Source organism: Narcine bancroftii, chromosome 1 (assembly GCF_036971445.1).
Source record: "Narcine bancroftii isolate sNarBan1 chromosome 1, sNarBan1.hap1, whole genome shotgun sequence".
In the NCBI taxonomy this organism is placed as follows: Eukaryota; Metazoa; Chordata; class Chondrichthyes; order Torpediniformes; family Narcinidae; genus Narcine; species Narcine bancroftii.
In genome coordinates, this window is record NC_091469.1 from 455,758,946 (window position 1) to 455,784,747 (window position 25,802).

Consider the following 25,802-nt stretch of genomic DNA (forward strand, 5'->3'; position numbering starts at 1 on the left):
CAAGGGAAAGGCGACAATAATTGCGCATCAGGAAGTGAGAAGAACAAAAGTGGCTTGAAAGAAGAGAGGGAACTCGTTGCTGAAATTGAAAAATGCAATGTTCTTATCATTGGGCAGTAGACTGTGCAGGTGGAATATGAGCTGCTGTTCCTTTAGTTTATGATGGGCCTCATTCTGGTAGTGGCGAAGGCTATGGATGAACAGGTTCGTGTGTTAGTGGGAAGGAGAGTTGAAATGGCTTGCAACTAGGAACTTGGGATGGCCATTATGGACAAAACGCAAATGCTCTGCAAAACTGTCCCTAAGACTGCTCTTGAACTGATTTTAAGACAGTAGTGGAGAGCAGTGTACAAAACTGTGGAGAGATTGGTGCTTCATTGCATCATCATGAGTTGTTAAAATCAAATTTAAGATTACAATGGTGGCAATATACCATAGAAAAAGACTTTAGGTGAATAAGTAAGTTTAAGTTTGGAACTAAGTACCTGATGCAGCGAGAAGAATTCTTCTGCAAACAATCTAACAGGTCAACTCTAACATTTGTATAAAGCAAAAGGCAAGAACACGATGACAAAGTATGGAGACATAATGAAGAAAAGCGCTGTTGTGGGGTTCATTAAGGTGCATAATGGCTGTTAAGCCTGTGGTGTATGATTTCACACTCGAGCCTTCTCCCTGATGGTAGGAGGGAGAAAAGAATATGTCCAGGTTCTTCAGTCTTTTGGGTGTCTTTCCTTGGTAGTGGGAGATTTAGATTTGAATCCATGGAGGCGAGGGAAGCTTATGTGATTTTCTGAGCTAGATTGTTGCTTTCTGCATCTACTTCCAAATTTGAGCAATTGTGGTGCATCCAGCAAGTATGCTTTTGATGGTACAGTTATAGAAGTTGTTGAGGGAGAAATGGCTACATGTCAAATTTCCTTAGTCTTTTAAGAAATTAGAGAATTAATGTGCTTTCTTAATCATCATGCCAATGTGGTTGGTCCATGGAAAGAGACTGGCCCAGATGGAGTCTCTGGATGTGTCTTGAGAACCTTCACAGATCACATGGTGGGCATATTCACCAATATCTATAATCTCCCCCTGCAAAATGTCATAGTTTCCATTGGTTTCAAGAATGTTACCATCCTACCAGTGCTGAAGAAATGAGAAATAACAGACCCAAATGACTACTGACATCCATCATGTCAGTACTTCAAGAGGATGGTTATCATTGACATCAACTCTACCCTCCCAGCCACATTTGACCTGCTTCAATTTGCCAACACCCAAATGGGTCCGCCACAGACACCAACTGCCTGGTCCTCCTCTCAGCCCTGGAACACCTGGACACCAAGGACACCTATGACAGATGACTGTTCATCAATTACAGCTCTGCTTCACGACAATTGCCCACAGTCAATTCATTTCCCAACCCTTGAGATCCTGGCCTTACCACCCCCCTCTGGAACTGGATCTTTGACTTTCTGCTTAACAGACTGCAATTAGTGGCGATAGACAGCAACATTCCCTCCACAGTCACAGTCAATACCAGCGCACCACATGGATGAGTACTCAGTCCCCAACTGTACTCAATACATAGAGGAGACTGCAGATGGTGAAATTTGAAGCTAAACACACTCTGCTGGAGAAACTCAGTATCAATTATGGAAAAAAAATGTGTGAGATTTTGAGTCTTTAACTGAATAAAAGTGCTTTGGTTCGAAACATCAATCATTCTTTTTCTCCCTCTGATGCTGCTTGACCCAGAATTCCTTCAACAGAGTATATTTTGCTCTTACTATATCCCCCTCTGCATTTACAACTGTACAGCCAAATACCACTCCAACTCCATTCTCAAATTCACTGATGATACTGCAGGCAAAATGCAAATAATGATGAGATAGATAGAAAAGAGAAAGGAGAGCCATAATGATAATAAATCTCTCACTCAATGAAGGTAGGATAAAAAAGCAGATTGTAAACTTCAGGGGAGGGGTAGAGCATCGGTAGCTTCAAATTCCTTGAAGCAAACATTTCCAATGACCTGATCTGAACTAACCATATTGACATGATAGTCAAGAAAGCACACCAATGCTTCTACTTTCAGGGAAGATTAATGATCTTCAGTATATTTCATGACCCTCAGCAACCTCTACAGGTGTACCATTGAAAGCATCCCAGGTAAATACATTATAGTATGGTGTAAGAGCTGCTCTGCCCAACATCGGAAGAAATATGTACAGGAGTTGGGCATCTTGCCCATCAAGTCTCCTCTGTCATTCATTAAGATAATTGCTGATATGCCCATGGACTCAGATTGACCTACTTGCCTTTTCCCCATAACATTTAATTCCTCCACTATGCAAAAATCTATGCCACTGTATCTTTAATATATTTAATTAGTAGCCTCTACTGTTTCCTTGGACAGAGATTTTCACAGACTTTCTAGCATAAGCAGTTCCTCTTCAATTCATCCTAAATCTACACCTCAGGACCTTGAGACCATGTCCCCTAATTCTAGTCTCACCCACCAGTGGAAACGACATTCCTGTCTCTATCTTGTCTATCTCTTTAATAATTTGATATTTTCATAAGATCCTTTCATTGTTCTAAATTCCAGGAAGTATTGTCCCAGGCGACTCAATAGTTCCTTATAGGCTAACACCCTCTCCTCTGGAATCAATCTAGTGAACTCAGTATTGCCTGCAAAGCCAGTGCACCTTTCTTTCAAAAATGGAGACCAGAAATGTACTCAATTCCTCACTACTGCCTTGTAGTCACAGGAGAGCCTCCTTTTCTTCTGTTCATTCTCTCTTGTAATGAAGACCAACATTCCATTTTCCTCTTGGTTACCTCACCTCCCATCACATCCATACATCTCTCTTTTCCATGATAGATGTGTTTTCCACCATGAAGTCTGAAAAATTAGTTGTTCAAGGCTTTCTTTGGTCATTTCTGTATTATCCAATATTAATATCCCTTTCTCATCTTTCAAGGGACCTACGTGTACTTTAACCACCCTTGTCTGCTTTATATAATTACAAAAGCTTTTACTGTTTTTATATTTTGTGCTAGTTTCCTTTCATTATCTATCTTCCCTTTCTTTCTGGCTCACTTAGTGGTTCCTTCTTGCTTTTTGGTTTTCCCAATCTTCCTGTTTCCCATGATTCTTGTCAACTTTTTATGCATGAGATTTTAGTTCAATGTTTTTCTTTACTTATTTAGTTATCCACAGCTGGTTCTACCCATCCTTACTGAACTTGCTCTAAACCAGAATATACTGTTCCTTTGTTGAGCAGTGTCAAAATTTTCTTTGAAAATCTTCCACTGCTCCTCAACTGTTCCAATAGCCTGTTGGTGGCTGATTCCACTAGCCATTCCTTCCTCAGCCTGTTGTAGTTCTCCCTTGTTTAGGCATAATACACTGGTTTTTGATCAAACTATTGCATCTTTTCAATTTTTAATATCATTAATTTTATCTGTCTCATTGCACAGAACCAGACCTAAGATACCATGTTCCCTTGTAGGTTCAGTAAAGAGCTGTTCAAAAAAATCTATCTTGCATACATTCTATGAAGTCCTCTTCAAGTCTCCCTCAAAGAAACTGCAGAAGGTGATAACTGATGCTCAGAACATCATGCAAACTTCTCTTTAGCATCTCTTGTGCCTAGGGAAAGGCAGCAAACATACTGAAAGATCTGTCTCACCCTAGATACACTCTCTTCTTCCTTTGGGAAGAAAGATCAAAATATGAAATCTTGCTCCAACAAGTTTAAAGATAGTTCCTTCACCAGTCATCAGGCTTCTGAATGAACTCCACATAGTGCTCTCATGCTGCCTTTGCTATGTACAAACTGATCTCTGTATTCTCACCCTCTACTTTTTATGGTGTTTGCATGATAGATGATTTGTTTGACTGCTTGAAAAACCCTCTCATTGTACCAGGTATAATGTGTCAATAAATTTGAACTTCTCCATCTGTTCATTGTATGATAACACTGAAGGAGTTGTCTATCCAACAAGAGAAGTATCCACCGATCAAAAGTAACTTGCAGAAGTTCCATTACATTTTTTTGAAAAAAAAACCTGTAATTTCTTCCCCCATTACCACACTGATTAAAATGATTAAAAAAAAGTACTTTTATTTTGCTAATTCTGTCTTTTTCTAAGCTCAAATTAAACCACAAACAATTTAGGATGCTGGAAAACTACGATAAAATAATATAACCTGAAAGCCCCCAGTTATGAAGTGAAAAACAGAGAGAATTATAGATTTCAGGTTGATCATGGGTGCTCTGGGTGTTTCTTTCCACAGGTATTGCCCAATCTCTGCAGTATTTCCTGTCAGTTCCATTTCATTTATTTTACCACATATTTGAACATCTTCACTTGCTGTAGTTTTAGAAAATATTCTCCAGATAATTACTCAATGACTGGTTAACGACTCCAGGAACAATCTCTGCAGCTACTGTTTGACCTGCTGAGTATATAATAGTGTGCAAAATACCAAGTGCTTTTGGTGAATTTCAGAGATTAGGCTTAAAGGTAGATTCAGCCACAAAGACAAATGAGATTTATCCCAGTTCCTATATATTAGCCATTAACGTCTATAATAATAATTAGGGGCCGGAATGTAAAGGTTAAAACCTTGTGTTTTGATTCTTAGATAATTTTGTGCCTGTCTCTTTAAGAGAACTATTGTTTGTCGTGTTACCATAGTGAGAATGATGTAATAAGTCATAATATCTGCCCAGACTAATGACTTGCTCATTATTCGACAAGATGTGAAGCAAGAGAAGATGGGAAATAAGGGAAAAGAATTTCAAAGAGACAAAGAATTTTATAACTTTGCTGGCCATAAGTGAGTTACCAGTCGACTGAAAGACAGCAAATGTGGTTCACCTTTTCATGTAGGGCATCAGGAAAAATTGCAGACATTTGAGCCTATCATCATAAACCTCCATCAACCTGGTCAAAACATATCTTGCATCTATCTTTCAGATAGAAGGTTCAAGAGCAGTTTATATCAACAGTATCAGGCTCTTGAATTTCTCTCATCTACCCTCATCCTAAAGATAAACTAGTCAGACAAAATTGAAATGTTCTTTTTCTCACACTTACCACAACTGGGAATATTTATCTATATTGCCTTTTATTTATTATCTGTTTTTCTGTCTTGGCATTAGGTAATTCACACTATTGTAGGTGGTGTATCTTATGCACTGTTTAGCTGCACCAAGTAAGAATTTTGGAGCATTTGTACATTGTAATTATGTAAATGACAATAAACCCTTATTACATCAGCAGTTGGGAAGTGATTGGAAAAATTCTGAGGGACAATATTAGTTATCACTTAGAAAAATGAGGACTAATCAGAGATAGCCAGCAAAGCTCTGTTAAGGTAAGATGGTGTCTGATCAATTCAAATGTTTGTTTTGAAAAGGTAAAGTATATTGATGAGGACAGTTCAGTAGATGTAGTTTATATGGACATCGGTAATGACGAAGTGTCATTTGGGAGGTTAGGACATATGGGGTCCTGGGCAAATTTAATAAATTGGATCCAAATTTGGTCAGGCAATTGGAAACAGAGTGTGATCAGTCCTGGGACCCTTGCAGTTTGTAATTCACATGAATGATTTAAATGTGATTAGTGATCACAAATGACATGAGGATTGGAAGTAGCTATTAGTATGGATGCATGGTAATATGATGTGTTGGTGAAAAGGAGTTGGGAGTTTAATTCTGAACAATAAGAGGTAATCCATTTTGGAAGTACAAATGAGGCAAGAACATACATTATGAATAGTAAAAAAACTTTTGAGAAACAGCGATCCTAGTCTCCCAAGAATAAAGCAGTGCACATGCACAACATGGTTAAGAAGGCACATGGCTTTCATTAACTGGGATACTGATCAGGCCTCAGGTGGAATACTGCGCGCAGTTCTGTTCCCACTCTAGGAAGAAGGTGATAGCAATAGAGGAAATGATGAGGATATTCACCAGAATGTTGCCTGGGATGAGGTAGTTCAGTTATAAGAAGAGATTGGAAAGGCTAAGTTTTCTTTTCCTTAGAAATGAGGAGTTCAGCAGGGCCAGCACTGAGGTGTATAATATGAAGGATCTCGATAACAGAGACTCCATGAAACTTTTCCTGATATTAGAGGGTGTAGGTTTATGGCAAGGGGTAGGAAATTTAGAAGGTATCTAAGAGGGGGCCTTACTCAGCCAGAGAATGGCAAGAACCTGAAATACACTGACTGTCAGAAATGTGGAAGCAGAGTTGGTGTCAGCATTTAAAAGCCTTGATGAGAATAGATGCACCTGAGTAGTAGGCTAGAGGCCAAATGCTGGAAGATGGGATTAATATGGTCCCTGTGGGACCAGTGGGGTACCACAGGGATCTGTACTGGGACCCCAGCTGTTCACAATTTACATTAATGATCTGGATGAGGGGATTGGATGTAATATCTCCAAATTTGCAGATGACACTAAGCTAGGAGGGGTTGTGTGCACGGAAGAGGGGGTCAGGAAGCTCCAGTGTGATTTGGATAAATTGAGGGACTGGGCAGATACAAGGCAAATGCACTACAATGTGGATAAATGTGAGGTTATCCACTTTGGTAATACAAACCGGAGGGCAGATTACTATTTGAATGGCAATAGATGAAGAGATGGGGAAGTGCAGAGAGACCTAGGGGTACTTGTACATCAGTCTCTGAAGGCGAGCATGCAGGTACAGCAGGCGGTTAAAAAGGCAAATGGTATGTTGGCCTTCATATCAAGAGGGTTTGAGTCTAGGAACAAGGATACCTTACTGCAGCTGTACAGGGCCTTGGTGAGACCCCACCTGGAGTATTGTGTGCAGTTTTGGTCACCTTATCTCAGGAAGGATGTTCTTGCAATGGAGGGAGTGCAGAGGCGATTCACCAGGCTGATACCTGGAATGGCAGGAATGACTTGTGAGGAAAGATTGCGCAAATTGGGATTGTACTCCCTGGAGTTTAGAAGATTGAGAGGGGATCTCATAGAGACATATAAAATTCTGGCAGGACTGGACAGAGTGGATGCAGATAGGATGTTTCCAATGATGGGAAAATCCAGAACCCGGGGCCATGGTTTGAGGATAATAGGCAAACCATTTAGGACCAAGATGAGGAGGAATTTCTTTACCCAGAGGGTGGTGAATCTGTGGAATTCATTGCCACAGAGGGCAGTAGAGGCAGGTTCATTAAATATATTTAAGAGGGAATTAGATCTATTTCTTCAGTATAAGGAAGGGTATTAAAGGTTACGGAGAGAAGGCGGGGACGGGGTACTGAACTTTAAGATCAGCCATGATCTCGTTGAATGGCGGAGCAGGCTCGAAGGGTCGAATGACCTACTCCTGCTCCTATCGTCTATGTTTCTATGAAGTCAATGTTGAGGTGTCCTTTTTCTATGTTGTATGACATATATCACAATGAAATATTTTATACATACAGTAAAATCCATATTATCCAGCATTCAATCAACCAGAATCTCAAACAACCAGCAAAAAATATATAAGTAAAATTTAAAGTAAATGAAAATAAATAAAGTTTTACATAAAAGTTTAAAATTATAGAAGTAAATGTTCTCTGAAACAACACACAATGCCTTGGGAGCAAATATCCACCGAACGAGTGCCTGGATCATGCCTGTCCGCAGCAGTTGTTTGAATAAAGTTTCAATAAGGTTGTGTTTGAATAAAAAGGCAGTGCACAGGATGAAGAGCTGGCCAATGCCTCTTGCTGCTGGGGTGACTCCCAAAATGTCTCCCCATCCTAGTACAGTACCTGTATTTTAAGTATATTAGTAAGGCTTTATCTGTAAATTTGGGGGAGGGGGGTTAATTATGATGGTGGCATGGTTAGCATAGAGGCTAGAGCAATACTGTTACAGTGCAAGCGACCGGGGTTCAAATTTAAATTTTATGTTATGGGAATTACCTGATTATAGTGAACTTTACATAATAAAAGACTACAATACTGATTTTTTTCAAGTTATTTTATATTTTGCACTGCCTTTTGTCTTTTAAATGGTATACTCTTAATGCAGGTATATTAATTAGGCATTAAAAGAGTGAGTCTCAGTCAACTGAAAATTCGCAAATCCACTTTTAAGAGGACCCTCACCACCCAGGCCATGTCTTTTTCTTACTGCTACCATCAGGAAGGCAGTATAGGAACCTGAAGACAAACACCTAACATTACAAAAACAGCTTCTTCTCTGCTATCAGATTTCTGAATGGACAATGAACCACAGACACCACCTCATTTTTTTCTCTTCTTTTGCATGAATTAATTTATTTTTAAATAATAATTTATAATGATTTTTGCACCTGTAATGGATCAAACTACTACTGCAAAACAGCAAATTTTGTGACATTTGTTTATGTCAATAAACCTAATTCTGATATGTTTTCACTGCCACATAATATTTACAATTGGGAGTCCTATATATAATCTTTTAAAAAATTGAGAATCACCTATTATTCTAAGGCTTTTAATAAGGCAATAGAGAGGATATTCCTGCATTACAAGATCAGCGACAAGATCTCATCCTCAACCGATGGTCAGAACACTTCCAATCTCTTTTCAGTACCAACCGCTCAGTCCAAGATTCCGCCCTGCTCCAGCTCCCTCAACAGCCCCTAAGGCTAGAGCTGGATGAGGTTCCCACCCTGGATGAGACATATAAGGCAATCGAACAACTGAAAAGTGGCAAAGCAGCAGGTATGGATGGAATCCCCCCAGAAGTCTGGAAGGCTGGCGGCAAAACTCTGCATGCCAAACTGCATGAGTTTTTCAAGCTTTGTTGGGACCAAGGTAAACTGCCTCAGGATCTTCGTGATGCCACCATCATCACCCTGTACAAAAACAAAGGCGAGAAATCAGACTGCTCAAACTACAGGGGAATCACGTTGCTCTCCATTGCAGGCAAAATCTTCGCTAGGATTCTACTAAATAGAATAATACCTAATGTCGCTGAGAATATTCTCCCAGAATCACAGTGCGGCTTTCGCGCAAACAGAGGAACCACTGACATGGTCTTTGCCCTCAGACAGCTCCAAGAAAAGTGCAGAGAACAAAACAAAGGACTCTACATCACCTTTGTTGACCTCACCAAAGCCTTCGACACCGTGAGCAGGAAAGGGCTTTGGCAAATACTAGAGCGCATCGGATGTCCCCCAAAGTTCCTCAACATGATTATCCAACTGCACGAAAACCAACAAGGTCGGGTCAGATACAGCAATGAGCTCTCTGAACCCTTCTCCATTAACAATGGCGTGAAGCAAGGCTGTGTTCTCGCACCAACCCTCTTTTCAATCTTCTTCAGCATGATGCTGAACCAAGCCATGAAAGACCCCAACAATGAAGACGCTGTTTACATCCGGTACCGCACGGATGGCAGTCTCTTCAATCTGAGGCGCCTGCAAGCTCACACCAAGACACAAGAGAAACTTGTCCGTGAACTACTCTTTGCAGATGATGCCGCTTTAGTTGCCCATTCAGAGCCAGCTCTTCAGCGCTTGACGTCCTGCTTTGCGGAAACTGCCAAAATGTTTGGCCTGGAAGTCAGCCTGAAGAAAACTGAGGTCCTCCATCAGCCAGCTCCCCACCATGACTACCAGCCCCCCCACATCTCCATCGGGCACACAAAACTCAAAACGGTCAACCAGTTTACCTATCTCGGCTGCACCATTTCATCAGATGCAAGGATCGACAATGAGATAGACAACAGACTCGCCAAGGCAAATAGCGCCTTTGGAAGACTACACAAAAGAGTCTGGAAAAACAACCAACTGAAAAACCTCACAAAGATAAGCGTATACAGAGCCGTTGTCATACCCACACTCCTGTTCGGCTCCGAATCATGGGTCCTCTACCGGCACCACCTACGGCTCCTAGAAAGCTTCCACCAGCGTTGTCTCTGCTCCATCCTCAACATCCATTGGAGCGCTCACACCCCTAACGTCGAGGTACTCGAGATGGCAGAGGTCGACAGCATCGAGTCCACGCTGCTGAAGATCCAGCTGCGCTGGATGGGTCACGTCTCCAGAATGGAGGACCATCGCATTCCCAAGATCGTATTATATGGCGAGCTCTCCACTGGCCACCGTGACAGAGGTGCACCAAAGAAAAGGTACAAGGACTGCCTAAAGAAATCTCTTAGTGCCTGCCACATTGACCACCGCCAGTGGGCTGATAACGCCTCAAACCGTGCATCTTGGCGCCTCACAGTTTGGCGGGCAGCAGCCTCCTTTGAAGAAGACCGCAGAGCCCACCTCACTGACAAAAGGCAAAGGAGGAAAAACCCAACACCCAACCCCAACCAACCAATTTTCCCTTGCAACCGCTGCAATCGTGTCTGCCTGTCCCGCATCGGACTGGTCAGCCACAAACGAGCCTGCAGCTGACGTGGACTTTTTACCCCCTCCATAAATCTTCGTCCGCGAAGCCAAGCCAAAGAAGAAAGAGACAAAGGGAAGCTGTATTCCTAGAAAATAGTCAATATTACGATTTCTATAACGTGAAGCCAGGTTATACTCGAATGTCAATAAATGTGAGTTGGAAAAAAGTATCTACTTTTGATATAAATTCTGTTAGAGCAAATTTTATTCTAAATTTTTTTGGCATAGTGATTTGTAAAATATTTAAGGATGAATTTGACACACCCAAGCAGTGGCCTGAACAATTCAGAGTTAATGGTGGATTTACATCGTTTTACTCTTTCCAGAATGAAAGTCACTTTAGAGCCACCTGTTGGTCCATATGTTCAACTAACAATCAGAGATTAATCTCTATAATCTCTATAGTTTATATTAAATGAGGTGATCTCATGGAATTTTCCAAATTCTTAAAAGGCCTGTCAGAGCAGATACAGGGATAATGTTTCCCCTGCTGTGGTATCCAGAAACGGGTTACAGTCTCAAAATAAGAGGTCAGCTTTTCAGGTCTGAGATGAGAAGAAAAAACTTCTTCACCAAGATGGTTGTGAATCTTTAGAATTTTCTGTCAAGAAGGCTATGGGGCTCAGTTACTGAAAACTTCAGATAGAGATCGAGAGATTTTTAGAAAGCAAAGGAATCAAGAGATAATGAGATTAGTGCAAGCAAGCAGTGCTGAGGTAAACAATTGGTTCAGCAGACGTGTGGGATTAAATGCCCTGCATGCTTCTATTGTTAGAGTGCATTTCAAATATGGACATTGCAAACAAATATATACCTCAGCATGCAAATTTACAGGTAACATATTCCCAATTTATCATGAAACATTCTCGTTTTGCACCTAGAGATATCCCTTAGCCCCTGAGAAATGAATCTGTTTCTAAGGCTGATCTTTCCATAATGAATGATAAAAGCATGATTAAAAACATGATGAAAGAAGCTATGATAACATGAACAGCAATACTCTGCTTATATCAACTTGTCTAAGCAAAACTGATGATTTATTTTGGTTACTTACCTGTGACAATCTTTGTACATTTGCATATGAATATGCAAACAACTGCAACATAAACAAAACAAACCAGGAAATGGTGAATTAGATTAAATTCACAAAGGAGAAACAAAAAAGTTGAAGATAGTTGAATTTTGAATTCCTGTGGGTCACTATCTTGGAGAGCTTTTCCTGAACCCATCATATTAATGCCATTGCGAAGTAAGTACACAAACGCCTCAACTTGCTCAGGAGTTTGCGGAGGTTCGGTGTGTCATTGGAAACTTTGGCAAACTTTTACAGATGTGTAGTGGAAAGTGTGCTGACCAGCTGCATCACAGCATAGTATGGGGGCACTCTCAGCAAAAAGCCCTGGAAAAGATAATGGCCATAATCCAGAACATCAAAGGCAAAACTCTCTCCAGCATCAAGAACATCTACATGGAATGTTGCCATCATAAAGCAGCAGCAGTTATCAAGGATCCACACATGCTGTGTTCTCCTGTTATCAGGAAAGAGGTACAGATGACATATGACACATACCTCCTGGAATAGTTGCTACCCCTCAACCATCAGACTCCTGAACAACAGACTCATTCAGAGACTTAATTAATGACTCATTATTTGTTACTAAATATTTATAATTCTGTATTTCCACAGTTTGTTTACATTTCTTTCTTCCTGAAAATAGTTTACAGTTACCAGTAATTAGAAATTTTGCCTGGTCCACAGGTAAATGAATCTCAGGGTTGCATGTAATGCTCTGTTTGTACTCTACAAGAAATTTGAACTTTGAGATAAAGAATTGTGAGCAAAACTCACCAGGTCAGAGAGCATTCATGGGTAGCAATGGTCAGTGAACATTTTGGGTCTGAACTGATAAAGATTAAATTCAACTTCAGATTTCTTAACCTCTTCTAAAAGAGGTCTTCTCTGAGTGAGATTAATTTAAAATTATTTCTACCACGCTTCACAGAAAATAAACCATTTAACTCCTCGTGAAAATAATGGGACCCTTATAGAATAGCTTATAATGTTGGAAAGAAGAGCAGAACAGGAAAATATAGTTAGACTGCTGCTGTGATTGTGTCAGAAAATTAATGCAATATCCCAAGACATAGAGAATTCATTTGATACAACTGATATGAAACCCAGTCCTATAGGAAGGTGTTAAACAGGAAAGTCTGCAGATGCTGCGATTGTAGTGCAATACATAAAAGTGCTGGAGAAACTCAGCAGGCCTAAGGAAGGCTTTATGTTTTCCCATTTATGACAAAATTACAAGTAACATACAAGATATTAAAGTCAATGAATTCAGTCTTCCTGAGTTTATAATTTTTATAAATGCACCATGATACACAAGAATCCGATTAGCATCAGTGCTTTCATAAACAGTACAAGTAAAATTGCCTACTGCACTGCAGCAAAACAATCATTAAGTGAACTTGATAATGAGACAGCTTCAACAATGATTTTTTAAAAAACAGCTTCAGATCAACATAATTACAAATATTTCTAATGGAACTTTTATGGCTCAACTATGATCTTGTACAGAATTGGTGAAAAGAAAAATCAGCGTACTGTCATTGCAATTTAAACATCTACAGAGTAAGATTCTACTGGCCCTGATGCTGAATGGAGAGAAAAATAGTGCCTCGCAGAAATTTGAGAAGATTCTAAATGTAAACAAGTTTTTTGGAAAGACATCATTAAAACATTATTAAGTGCACCTACACAAGTTTTTTTAAATTTGTTTATGTAATTCAACAGAATATAAGGTGTGCAATTGAATTTTTAATAAAGGACAATGAAAGAATGAAGCAAGTTGAAGACAGATGATTTACAACTTCATTCATCACAATATATTACATTTACTTATGCAGCAAAAGAATTGCTGATATTTGGTACTTTTGTGTAAATAATACTCTGATTTGCAGCTGCCATTGATTTCATGTTCTTGTCTCCATAATGTGTAGTTAAGAATGAAATTCACAAGCATTGGAGATTACATCAAAATCTGGAATAATACATTGTCAGTCAGATGGGACATGATACATTTACACATTATTAAGCCATATTGTGCATTAAAAAATGTACCTAATTCACCACCATTTTACTTTATATTATGCGTAATCAGTTGGGCTCAGCATTAGTGGTTAACAACAAAATTAGAATTATTTTGAAGTACAGAGACAAACTGATTTTATTTTGATGGTCACGATGTGTTTGTTATGTTAGTAACAATAACAGTTATAACTATGTCGACAACAAAATAATCAGGAGTGTTAATTTTTTTCTGCCTCCAGAAATACTGCCTGATTGGATGATGAACATCGAGCATTCTTATTGTATATTTTAAAGGTAACTCTTTCCTACATATATAGGCAGCAAAATTGAAACATTTAGAGAGGAATTTTATAAATGAGCATAATTTCCATTCAGTATGCATAAAAAATGTCTCCATATGCAAGCTGGAAATTAAACGTGTGCCTTATGTACTTGGAGATCAGAAATGTTTCATTTAATCTCATTTTATAAACAATCTGGCAGTATACCTATTGGAACTGAAGGATTTAATTTGAACACCTTATGCAAAATCATCAGAATGGTCTGAGTGGTAAGGCTTTGGCTCAACAGGTCAGAGGTGAGGGTTACAGTGTGAGTAAGTGAATTGTGTATTACTTACTAAATTGTTTATTGACTAGGCAGTATGTCCGTAAGGCTAGTGCTTTGTGGTGAGTGTCATATGTGGGGTCCCTGGGAAATTCCAAGCCTCCCCGATGCCTACATCTGCGCCAGGTGCACTGAGATGCAGCTCCTTCGGGACCAGGTTAAGGAAATGGAGCTGTAGCTTGATCACCCACTGCTCATTAGGCAGGGCCAGCATCATGGCGGGGAGGGGGGGCATTCGCAGGCCATGCCCAGGCAATGCCCCCAAATGAGTTGTTGTGCCCCCCCCATCCACCCAGTCTGGCATTGCTCCCAATGCCTGGCTTGATGTTGCTGCTGCCAATCCTCCACACCCCCCCCCCCCCACAACCAGTTACCCTAATGCCCCTCGATTAGATTTGTCCTGATGTTGACTCTGTCATTAGCGAGAGTGATGAGATCACAGACAGGAGCTACAGTGAGTTAGAAGAGAGCATATCTGTTGCTATTCCCCTCAGGTAACCTGGATAGTATTGCTGAGGATGACCTGACAAAGGACAACCATGGAGACCAGGGAGGATATCAGTAAGATTGAGAGAGTGCAGAGAAGATTTACTAGGATGTTGAGGGATCTTCAGGAGTGAGTTCCAGGGAAAGATTAAAAAGTTAGGACTTTATTCCTTGGACTGTAGAATAATGAAGGGAGATTTGATAGAAGCTCACAAAATTATGAGGGGTATAGATAAGAATAAATGCAAGTAGGCTCTTTCCACTTAGATTAGGAGAGATAAATATGAGAGGACAAGGTAAAATGGGAAAGGTTGAGGTGGAAACTTTTTCACTCAGAGAGTGGTGGGAGTGTGAATCGAGCTGCCACTTGGCTGGGTAAATGTGGGATCACTCTTAAGTATTAAGAATAAATTGGATAGATACATGGATGGGAAAGGTCTGGAGGGTTACGGAATCGGTGCAGGTCAGTGGGACTAGCGGAATGATGTTTCGGCACAGACTAGAAGGCCTGAATGGCTTGTTTTCTGTGCTGTAGTGTTCTATGGTTCTAATGAGTCTGGAACTGTAACATTGAAGGTGAAGAAGCATGCAGTTGTGATTGGCAATTCTATAGTGAGGAGGACGGAAAATAAATTCTGTGGGCTTGATTAAAGACACCTGGATGGTTGTGTTGCCTCCCAGGTACCTGGGTATGGGATGTCTCTGATTGGGTCCAAAACATTCTGAGGAGAGAGGGTTAACAGCCAGAAATCTTGGTACATGTTGGTACCAATGATTAAGGAAATATGTCATAAGTATGGATGTTCTGAAGGGAGAATACAAGGAATTAGGAAGGAAGCTGAGAAGCAGGATCTTGTGCTAGTGAAGGCAAAAATAGTGACATCACTCAGATAAATTGGTGCAGATGACAGAGCTTTAGATTCTTGGATCATTGGGATCTCTTTTGGGGAAGGTACAACTTATACAAAAAAGATGGAATAAACCTGAACCCAGAGGGTTCCAATATAGATTTTATATGGTTGTTAAGGAAGATTTAAACTACTTTTGCAGGGGAATGGGAACCAGAGCTGATGAAGGGTGAAATAGAAATAAAAAAGGATAATGTGCAGCAGGTAATGGGACAAAATTGCAACTGGAGATGACAGAGACAGAGTGCATTTAAAAACCGGTCTAAAGGTACTATACTTAAATGCACACAGCATTAGAAACAGGGTGGATGATCTTGCAGTACAGTTACAGATTGGAAGGAATGTTGTGGCCATTACTGAGTCAAGGCTAAAGGATGGATATCATTGGGAGCTCAACATCCAAAGATACACAGTGTATCGCAAGGATAGACAGATAGGTAGAGGAGGTGGTATGGCTCTACTAGTAAACAACAATATCAAATCATTGGAAAGAAGGATCATAGGATCAGAAGAGGTAGAATCCTTATGGGTTGAGTTGAGGAATGGTAAAGGTAAAAGGACCCTAAAGGCAGTTATAAACAGGACTCCCAACAGCAGCTGGGTTGTGGACTACAAAATACAACAGGAAATTTAAAATAATCTTGTCAGAAGGACAACATTACAATTATCATGGGGGATTTCAACATGAAAGTAGATTGGGAAAGTCGGGTCAGTGTGGGATCTCAGGAAGGAGAGCTTGTGGAATGCCTATGGAATGACTTTTTGAAGCAGCTTTTTGATGAGCCTCCCAGGAGATTGGCTGTTTTGGATTGGGTGCTATCAAATGAACAGAGGTGATTAGAGAGCTTAAGGTAAAGGAATTCTTAGGAGGCAGTGATCACAATATATTGACTTCACTGTGAAATTTGAAAAGGAAAGGCTAAAGTCCAATGTGCTGATATTTCAGTGGAGTAAAGGATCTGGCCAAAGTCGATTGGAAAGCACACTATTATGGAAGACAGCAGATCACCAATGACTGAAGTTTCTGCAAAAAACGAAGAGCGTGGAGGGCAGGTACATACCAAAAGGAAAAAAAGTTCTGAATGGAAAAAATAGACAATTATGGCTGATGAGGGAAGTTAAAACCAAAGCAAAAGAAAGGGCATGCAAGGAAGCAAACATTAGTGGGAAGATGGAGGACTGGGAAACTTTTAAAAACTTAGAAAAGGCCACTAGGAATGTGATTAGGAAGGAAAAGGGAAATTATTAAAGGAGGTTAGCAAATAATATCAAAGAAGATTCTAAAAGCTTTTTTAAATATATAAAGAGGAAAAGAGAGACAAGAGTAGTAGACATAGGACCATCAGAAGAAGCTGGAGTAAAAAACACAATGCTGGAGAGTTTGTAAGGGGAAGCAAGGAGAGGGGATAGGAACTGAATGAATATTTGGATCAATCTTCACAGTAGTACCTTCTAAAAGGTCACTGGGAAGTGAACCGAGTGCTGTCAAGATCACGAGACAGAAGGTACTTAGGAAGCTAAATGGTCTAAGGGTAGATAAGTCTCCAGGACTGGATGGAATGCACCCTCAAGTTCTGAAGGAGGTTGCTGCAGAGATTGTGCAAGATTTGGTATTGATCTTCTAGGAATCAATAGATTCTGGCATGGTTCCAGAGGGCTGGAGAATTGTGAATGTCACTCCATTGTTTAAGAAGGGAAGGAGACAGCAGAAAGGAAACTACAGACATATTAGCCTGACAACAGTGGTTGGAATTAATTGTCAAATATGAGGTTACGAAGTACCTAGAGGAGCATCACAAGATAGGTCCAAGTAAAAATGGTTTCCTTAAAAGAAAATCATGCCTGACAAACCTACTACAAGTTTTTGAGGAGATAACAAACAGGATAGACAGGGAGAGAAGCAGTAGATGTTATGTACTTGGACATTCAAAAGGCCTTCGACAAGGTCCCACATATTAGGCTGCTTGACAAGATGAGCTGATGGAATTACAGGAAGGATACTCACATAGGTAGAGCATGGAAAGAGAAACTGGTAATAAGGGGATCTATTCAGGATGGTTGCCTGTTACTAGTGGTGTTCCACAGGGGTCAGTGTTGGGGCCGTGCCTCTTTTCACGTTGGATACAAATGACTTGGATAATAGGATAGATAGGTTTGTGGCTAAATTTGAACATGACATCAACATAGGTGGTAGAGCTAGTGGTGCTGAGGACACAGAAAGACTGCACAGAGACTCGGATAGATTAGGACTGTAGTTCTCAACCTTTTTCTTTCCATTCACATACCATGTTAAGTATTCCCTATGCCATCAATGCTCTGCATTTAGTAAGGGATTGCTTAATGTGATATGTGAGTGGGAAGGGAAGATTGAGAACCACTGTTCTAGACCCAATTGTTTCTGAAATATTTTGCTTCAGAAAAACTGTAATTGGCACATTTCCTTTAGTGTTCTGAAAACGAGTCAATTAGGGACAATTAAATACAGAGCATATCAGACCACAATTTTGGTAGGAATTAGCATAAATAAAAAGCCTTTGATAGGAAATATTAACTGTTTCTTTTCCCACAGTTGGGTACAGTACAACTCTGATCATCTGAAATGGTCTGGCCCAGGCCTATGCCAGATAAAGGGTTTTATTGGAAAATTGATCATTTTTTAAAAACAGTTCAGTAACAACATCAAATCACTTGTGACAGTGTTTAAACAACAACAAACAACAAGGGAAGGCTTTTTAAGCATTAAAATAATGTTTAATTCTCACCAAAAAAATTCTGGCTGCCACTGATCCCTGACACCTCCCCACTGGGGTCCCATTCCTGCCAACAGCTCAAGGTCCCCTCTCCTACCGGAAGCCTGAGGTCCCTGCTGCTGCTGGGAGGTCACTCTCCTTGATAACGCAGGACAAGGGATTTTTATGACTGCTTGTGGCTGGGAGATAGTGGCACACAATTTGGAGGGAGAGTTGGAGAGAAAAGTCAATAGGGGAAGGTAAAGAAGAAATGGAAAGAGAGAGAGGAGGGAGTTACCTAAAATGAGTTCTAATTTCATGTTGAAGTCAGTTTGGCTCAGAAAAAATTTTGATAAATGAGGATTTCTGATTTGTTTTGGATATCCTCATTTATCCAAAAGGTAAAAAATTTTCAGGATAAATGAGGATTTCAGAGAATCTGATTTTTGATAATCAGAGTTGTCCTGTATTTCCAACATCTACAGTTTTTATTTCAGATTTTTAGCATATGCAGTTTGTTTTGATTTGCAGAACAAAATATGGGACTTTGAAACCAAAAACAAATTACTTGCTGAAACAGTAAAGGCAAAAAGAATTCAGCAAAGAAAATTTGAGAGAAATTATGTTTTGGATTCGGCACAATGTCATATTTTAAGACGATGGTATTGATGCCAAAAAATCCACCTGGTTCACCTCAACTTCAAGGAGGGCAAAAGTTGGGACAAGGTAGAGAAAGTGGGTGGAAAGATGCACTGTAAATATGCAACTGAAGGTCATTCCTGCCAACACTCCAAAACCCTTTTTGTTTAATTACAAAACTAGAAGCACCACAAATGCCAATACATTTTTAGTATAGACCAAATTAGTGTAAGTATGCAGATTTCTGCATCATATGGCATGGACTGATGATCTGTTCCAGGGCTTGTCATTATCTGGAAAATACTGCACTATTGGAGAAGGAATCTTTCTGGAGTCAAGCTAAACCGAGGTCCAAAACACAAAAATCTCATAATATAGTTGGGAGGTGGGGGGGGAAGAGGAAGCTCTTCAAATGGCCTAATTTACTTGTGTATTTTGGCAGAAGGGATTAAGATAAAGGAACAGAGGCAGGACACTAGGCCCATTGAGTCTGTTTCATGACTCTACACTAAACTAAACTATGCTCACATCTAGTTCCAATTTCCAGCCTTTTCCCCTTATCCCTTGATATCTTTACTAATGAGATACTTATCCATTTCCTGTTTAAATACTCCCAGTGATCTGACCTCCACTGCTTTGTGCGGCAATGAGTTCCACAGATCCATGGCTCTCTGACGAAAGTTCTTCCTCCTCTCGGTTTTAATTGGATAACTTCTAAATTTAGACTATAACCCCTTGTCCTCAATTCACCCACCAAGGGAAACATCTACATCCACTCTGTCAAAACCTTTCAAAATTCAAAATTTCCCCTTCATTCTCTTATACTCCAATGAATACAACCCAAGAGCTGCCAAACACTCCTCGTACACTAGTCCTTGCATTCCAGGAATCATCCTAGTAATCTCCTCTGCACCCTCTCCAACAACATTACATCCTTTGTAAAATAGGAGGCCCAAAACTGTACACAGTACTCCAAATGGGGTCTCAGCATTGCCCCATAGAGTCTGTGGTGGTACACCACGGGCCGACTGCAGGGGGCAACCTCTGTACCTGCAGGAGAGCACAGGGACAAGAAAACACCTGGCCGGCTATCAATCAGCCGAATTGAATGGACCAAGCCCCACCCGGCCGGCTGTCAATCACCCTCAGGGATATAAGCCAGAGCCGGCCCTTTTGTTTTGAAAAGTTTATTTAAATTTTACAAAATACAAAAATATTTTTAAAAAATACCCCTCTAAGTTACCCCCTACATCCCCCATCCTCCATCCCATTATCCCACCCCCTGCTATCCCTCCCCGCTCCCACCACTCTGGAGCTTAACATACACACAAACTGGATTTATTAAGAAAAGAGAAACAGCAGATAATATCTGTAAACTTATTAACCTAATTCATGCAGTTCGAGGAAATAAGAAACCAACAGTGGCTGTTGCTTTAGATGCAGAAAAAGCCTTTGACAGAGTAGAGGGGAACTACTTATTTAAAGTATTACAGAAGTTCAATCTACCAGAAAAATATATTAATTGGATTAAAGCATCATGGACCGTTGGCGAAGGTAGCAGTAAATGGATATGTATCGAACCAATTTAAATTAAGTAGGTCAACTAGACAAGGATGTCCATTATCCCCCTCATTGTTCACCTTAGCAATAGAACCTTTGGCAGAACTGATAAGAATAGAAAATGAAATAAAAGTGATAAAAATAAAGGAGAAACAGTATAAAATCAGCTTACTTGCAGATGACATCATAGTATACCTAACAGAACTAGAGATATCAATAAAAGAATTACATAAGAAATTGAAGGAATATGGAGAAATATCGGGGTACAAGATCAATGCAAAGAAAAGTGAAGTGATGCCAATGAGTAACGCGGATTATACAGAATTTAAAAAAAGAATCTCCATTTAAATGGCAAGCACAAGCAATCCGATACCTAGGTATCAGGTTAGATAATAACTTAAGACACTTGTACAAACTAAATTATCAGCCACTAATAAAGAAATTGCAGGAAGACTTAGAACATTGGAAAGAATGACCATTAACGTTGATAGGGAGGGTAAACTGCATTAAAATGAACGTGTTCCCAAGGATACAATACTTATTTCAAACGTTACCAATTCCCTTAACAGAAAAATTCTTTAATGAACTAAAGAGAATAATAAGGAAATTCTTGTGGAAAGGGAGGAAACTGAGGTAGCGTTAGATAAATTAACAGAGAGGTATAACCAAGGTGGTTTGCAGTTACCAAATTTTAGAAATTATTATAGAGCCGCCCAATTAAGGTATTTATCAGATTTTTACCAGACAAAGAAAAACCAGACTGGACTAAGATAGAACTAGATAAAACAGGGGAGAAGGTACCGGAACATATACTTTATAAGTGGGATGAAAAGTTGGTGCAATATAAAAGCTCACCAGTATTGCATCATTTACTTAATATATGGAAGAAGATCCACTTAGAAAGGAAAAAAAAACAAATTACCAAATACCAAAATTATTATTTACGCAAAATCACTAATCCCTTTTACAATAGATAACCTTTCCTTTAGACAATGGGAGAGAAAAGGAATCAAAAGAATAGAAAATTGTTTTTTGGGAATTAATTTATTAACATTTGAACAATTGAAGTACAAATATGGAATAACTCATGGTACAATGTTTGCATATCATCAATTGAAATCTTATTTAAAGGATAAATTGGGAAACAGATTGAGATTATCAGAAGGAAGCAGCTTTGAATATGTGATTATATTCACAATGATAATTAAAAGATTTATAATGAACATGTACATTAAGCTGCAAGATAAGGAGAATGATGAAATAAACTATAAACCTAAACAAAATTGGGAAAAAGATTTAAACATAAAGATAAAAAATGAAGCATGGGAAAAGTTATGTTCTGGAACTATGAAGAATACAATAAACACAAGGTTACGCATGATACAGTATAATTGTTTATACAGGGTATATATCGCTCCTCAAAAGTTAAAAGAATGGAATTCAACATTATCAGATAGATGTTTTCGCTGTAAGAAGGAAATGGGAACAACAATACATGTAATTTGGGCATGTACGAAAGTGAATACGTTTTGGGAAGAATTAAATCAGATATTAAATAAAATAACATACCAAAAAATCCAGAGATCTTTCTTTTAAGTAACATAAAAAGTAAAGAATTAGGCCTCAAATTGGATAAAGCGCAAAAAAGATTCATTATGATAGCCTTAGCTGTAGCAAAAAAATGTATAATGTCAACTTGGAAAATGGAAGAGAGCCTAAGAGTACAGCAATGGTACATGGAAATGAATAAATGTATTCCATCGGAAAAAATAACATATAATTTAAAAAATAAAGTCACATTGTTTGAACAAATTTGGGAACCATACATGGAACATAACAGAGAAAGCATGCCTCGGACCTCTATCCCCTAAAACGATAAGAAGACAAAACAACTTGATTCAGAGTGTAACAAATAGATGACGCATTTTTCTTGTTTATTTTTCTTTGTGTGAAGATATTATTTTCTGGTATTATTGTATTGTATATGTTGAATATTTATGGGATTTGGAGGGGGGTGGGAAGAGGGGAGGGAGGGAAAGGGGGAAAAAGCCACTGTGTATATTTAATGAGAAACCTTTGTACATATTTTGGTTGATATGGTTCACAGTGTGAAAAATTAAAAAAAAATATTAAAAAAAAAGAATAATTATTTTGCAAATTATATGTAATTTTTTCTAAACATAAACATGATTGAATTTCATTATACCACCTCTGTATACTCAACTCCACATCATTTTTCCAAGTTACCTCTATACACTTCCTAGCTACTGCCAAACTCAACCGAATTAATGCAATCCAAGATTTATCCAAACATGCTGCTAATGGATTAATATATCCTAATAAACAAAACCATGGATCCACAGACAAATCTATTTGAAATAAATCTCACAAAAATTTTATAATCTTTTCCCAGAAAGGTTAAACCTTTGTAGAATTCCACACAGAATGAACAAAAGTACCTATCTGATATCCACACCGAAAACACAAATCAGAGTCTCTAAAACCATACCTCTCTAACTTTTCAGGAGTTAAATATAAATGATGGAGAAAATTATAATTAACTAGACCATAACGCATGTCAACTAATTTTGTAACACTATACAAACATAAATCTGACGTTCTTCCTCAGAAACAGAAGTAGATATTTCTGTTCCCATTTATCTCTTATTCTCATACGTCTTCCTTCTTCATTTTTGTCTGTAACGAATACATTTCAGAAACAAACCCTTTTTTCCCTTATCCATAAGCAATATTTCAAACTTCGATTGTGTTGGTAATATCATTTTTTGACCGAAACTATTCATTAAAAAAATCACATACTTGATAATAAGCAAACAATGTATTTTGTGATATCCCAAATTTCTCTCTAAGTCTATCAAAAGAAATAAATAAATGGGTCTCAAAACAATCAATTAATACCACATCCCTTGAATCCCATTCCTTCAAATAAGGATTATGTATAGAAAAAGGAATCAACTGATTTTGATATAACGGAGTTTTAATTGAACATACATCCTTCGAACCTATAAATTGGTTCCACTTGCTCCATACTTTGAATAAATGTGTTTGTAAAAGCAATAAATTCCATTTATATATAAAATTATAAATTGATTTTTCCTGTATCTGATCCATTTCCACATAACCCCACATTGGTGGTTGATCAATATCAAACAATATCAAACAACTGTGCAGTTGAAATTTACCAGAGCCGGCCCTTCGAAGACAGTCTCAGAGCTTGCAACAGCATTCCTCACAGCCAGCTCTGTGGAAGTTTATGTCGAATAAAGCCTGTTGTACAGACTTTATGTTTTGTGTGTTTGCTTCTGTTCAATAGTGCACCAGAGTCTCATTAACACCTCTCTATTTTTATACACTATTCCTCTTGAAATGAATGTTAGCATAGCATTTGCCTTCTTCACTACCAATCCCACCTGGGCGTTAACTTTTAGATTACTCTGCACAAGGATGCCCAGGTCTCTTTGCACCTCCGAGGATTTAATTTTCTCCCCATCCAAATTGTACTCTGCCTGTTTATTTCCACTGCCAAAACACTTCTCAACATTGTACTTCATCTACCATATTTTTGCCCAGTCTCCCAAACTGTCTATATTCCTTGCAATTTTATGGTTTCTTCAACACTTCCTGTTCCGCCACCTCTTTTAGTGTCATCCACAAATTTGGCCACAAAACTATTCATTCTACAATCTAAATCATTAATATAAATTATAAACAGCAGTGGCCCCAAGACCGACCCCCGCGGAACACTACTTGTTACAGGCAGTCATCCTGAACAGGAGCCTTTTGAAAATCCAAATATATTACATCCACAGCTTCCCCTTTGTCTATCCTACCTAAGATTTCTTCAAAAAAACTCTAATAGGTTGGTCAGACAGGATCTACCCTTTAAAAAACCATGATGATTAGGACCTATCCTGCCATACATTTCCAGGTATTTCATAAATTCATCCTTGAATATCTTCCCAATCACTGATGTTAGACTTATAGGTCTATAGTTTCCTTTTTTCTGTTTCCCACATTTGCAACCTTCCAATCCACACCTGAGACTATTGATTTCTGGAAGATTGTCACCAATGGATCCACAATCTCCAAAGCCAACTCTTTCAAAACCCATGGGTGTACCTTGTCCAGTTCGGGAGATTTATCTATTTTAATCCATTCAATTTACCTAGCACAATTACTCTAGTAATCTTACCTGTATCCAACTCTACTCCCTGAAGCCTCTGTCTGTCAGGGATATATTAATGCATTCCAAAGTGAATACTGACATAAAATATTGCTTTAATTCTTCTGCCATTTCTTTATAACCCATTATAATTTCCCCAGCATCATTTTCTATCGATCCTATGTCAACACGTGTCTCTCTTTTATTCTTTATATATTTTTAAAAACTTAGTATTTTTTATATTGCTTGCCAATCTCCTTTCATAATTCATCTTTTCTTTCTTTATGACTTTATTTCTTTCTATAAGTTTTTAAAGGAGTCCCAGTCCTCTAATTTCTGACTAGTTTTAGCTTCCTTGTACGCCCTCCCCTTTGCTTTTATCTTAGCCTTCACTTCTTTAGTTAGCCACATTGTATCATCTTTCCTTTGACTAATTTTCTTTTCCTTGGAATATATTTATCCTGCATGCCTTTTATTATTTGCAAAAATATCTTCCTATCCTGCTCTGTTCCTCTGACTAGTTTGCTTTTCCAGTCAACTTGAGCCAATTCCTTTCTCATACCACCATAATTTCCTTTATTCCACGAAAAAATTGATATCTCCGATAACATTTTTACCTTTTCAAATTTGAAATTGAATTAGACCATGTTATGATTGCTGCTTCCTTGAGCTTCTAAGACCTTTAACACCCTAATGGCCTCACATTCATTGCACATGACCCAATCAAGAACTGCTGATCCCCTGGTGGGCTTCTCAACAAGATGTTCAAAAAATCTCTTAGATTTTCTACAAACTCACTCTCCTGTGATCCCCTAATTTCCTGTCCTTCCCAAACCCCTGCCATGTTGAAATCGCCCATAATTATTTTGATATTACCTTTGTGACATGCCCTTTGCATTTCTGTCTGTATCTCATAGTCCTCTGCTGGACTGCTGTTTGGCAGCCTGTATATAACAGCTAATATGATCTTTTTACCCTTGGTATTTTTTAATTCAATCCATACTGAGTCTACCGCTCAGTATATCCTATATCCCTTCTTTCTATTGATTTAATGTTATTACATCATCAGAGCCAACCCTCCACCTCTACCCTCCTGCCTATCTTTCCTATAGTCTCTGTAATCCTCGGATATTGGGCTCCTAATCGCAGGCCTCATTGAACTATATTTCAGTAATGGCCAC

At 38.9% G+C, this 25,802-nt stretch overlaps 1 protein-coding gene and 1 long non-coding RNA gene across 17 annotated transcripts in view; one reads left to right on the forward strand and one right to left on the reverse strand.

Moving 5' to 3' along the window:
* The window catches only part of mllt10 (MLLT10 histone lysine methyltransferase DOT1L cofactor), a 458,751-nt gene that overhangs the window by 159,454 nt on the left and 273,495 nt on the right, over positions 1 to 25,802 (reverse strand). The gene's annotated exons all lie outside the window — the stretch shown is intronic.
* Positions 4,758 to 25,802, forward strand: part of LOC138751815 (uncharacterized) — a 77,233-nt gene continuing 56,188 nt past the window's right edge. For all 4 annotated transcript variants that reach the window (XR_011350205.1, XR_011350204.1, XR_011350206.1 and 1 more), the window contains exons 1-3: positions 4,758 to 4,843; positions 13,750 to 13,804; positions 16,457 to 16,563. This is a non-coding gene — a long non-coding RNA (uncharacterized lncRNA). The remainder of the gene's footprint in view (positions 4,844 to 13,749; positions 13,805 to 16,456; positions 16,564 to 25,802) is intronic.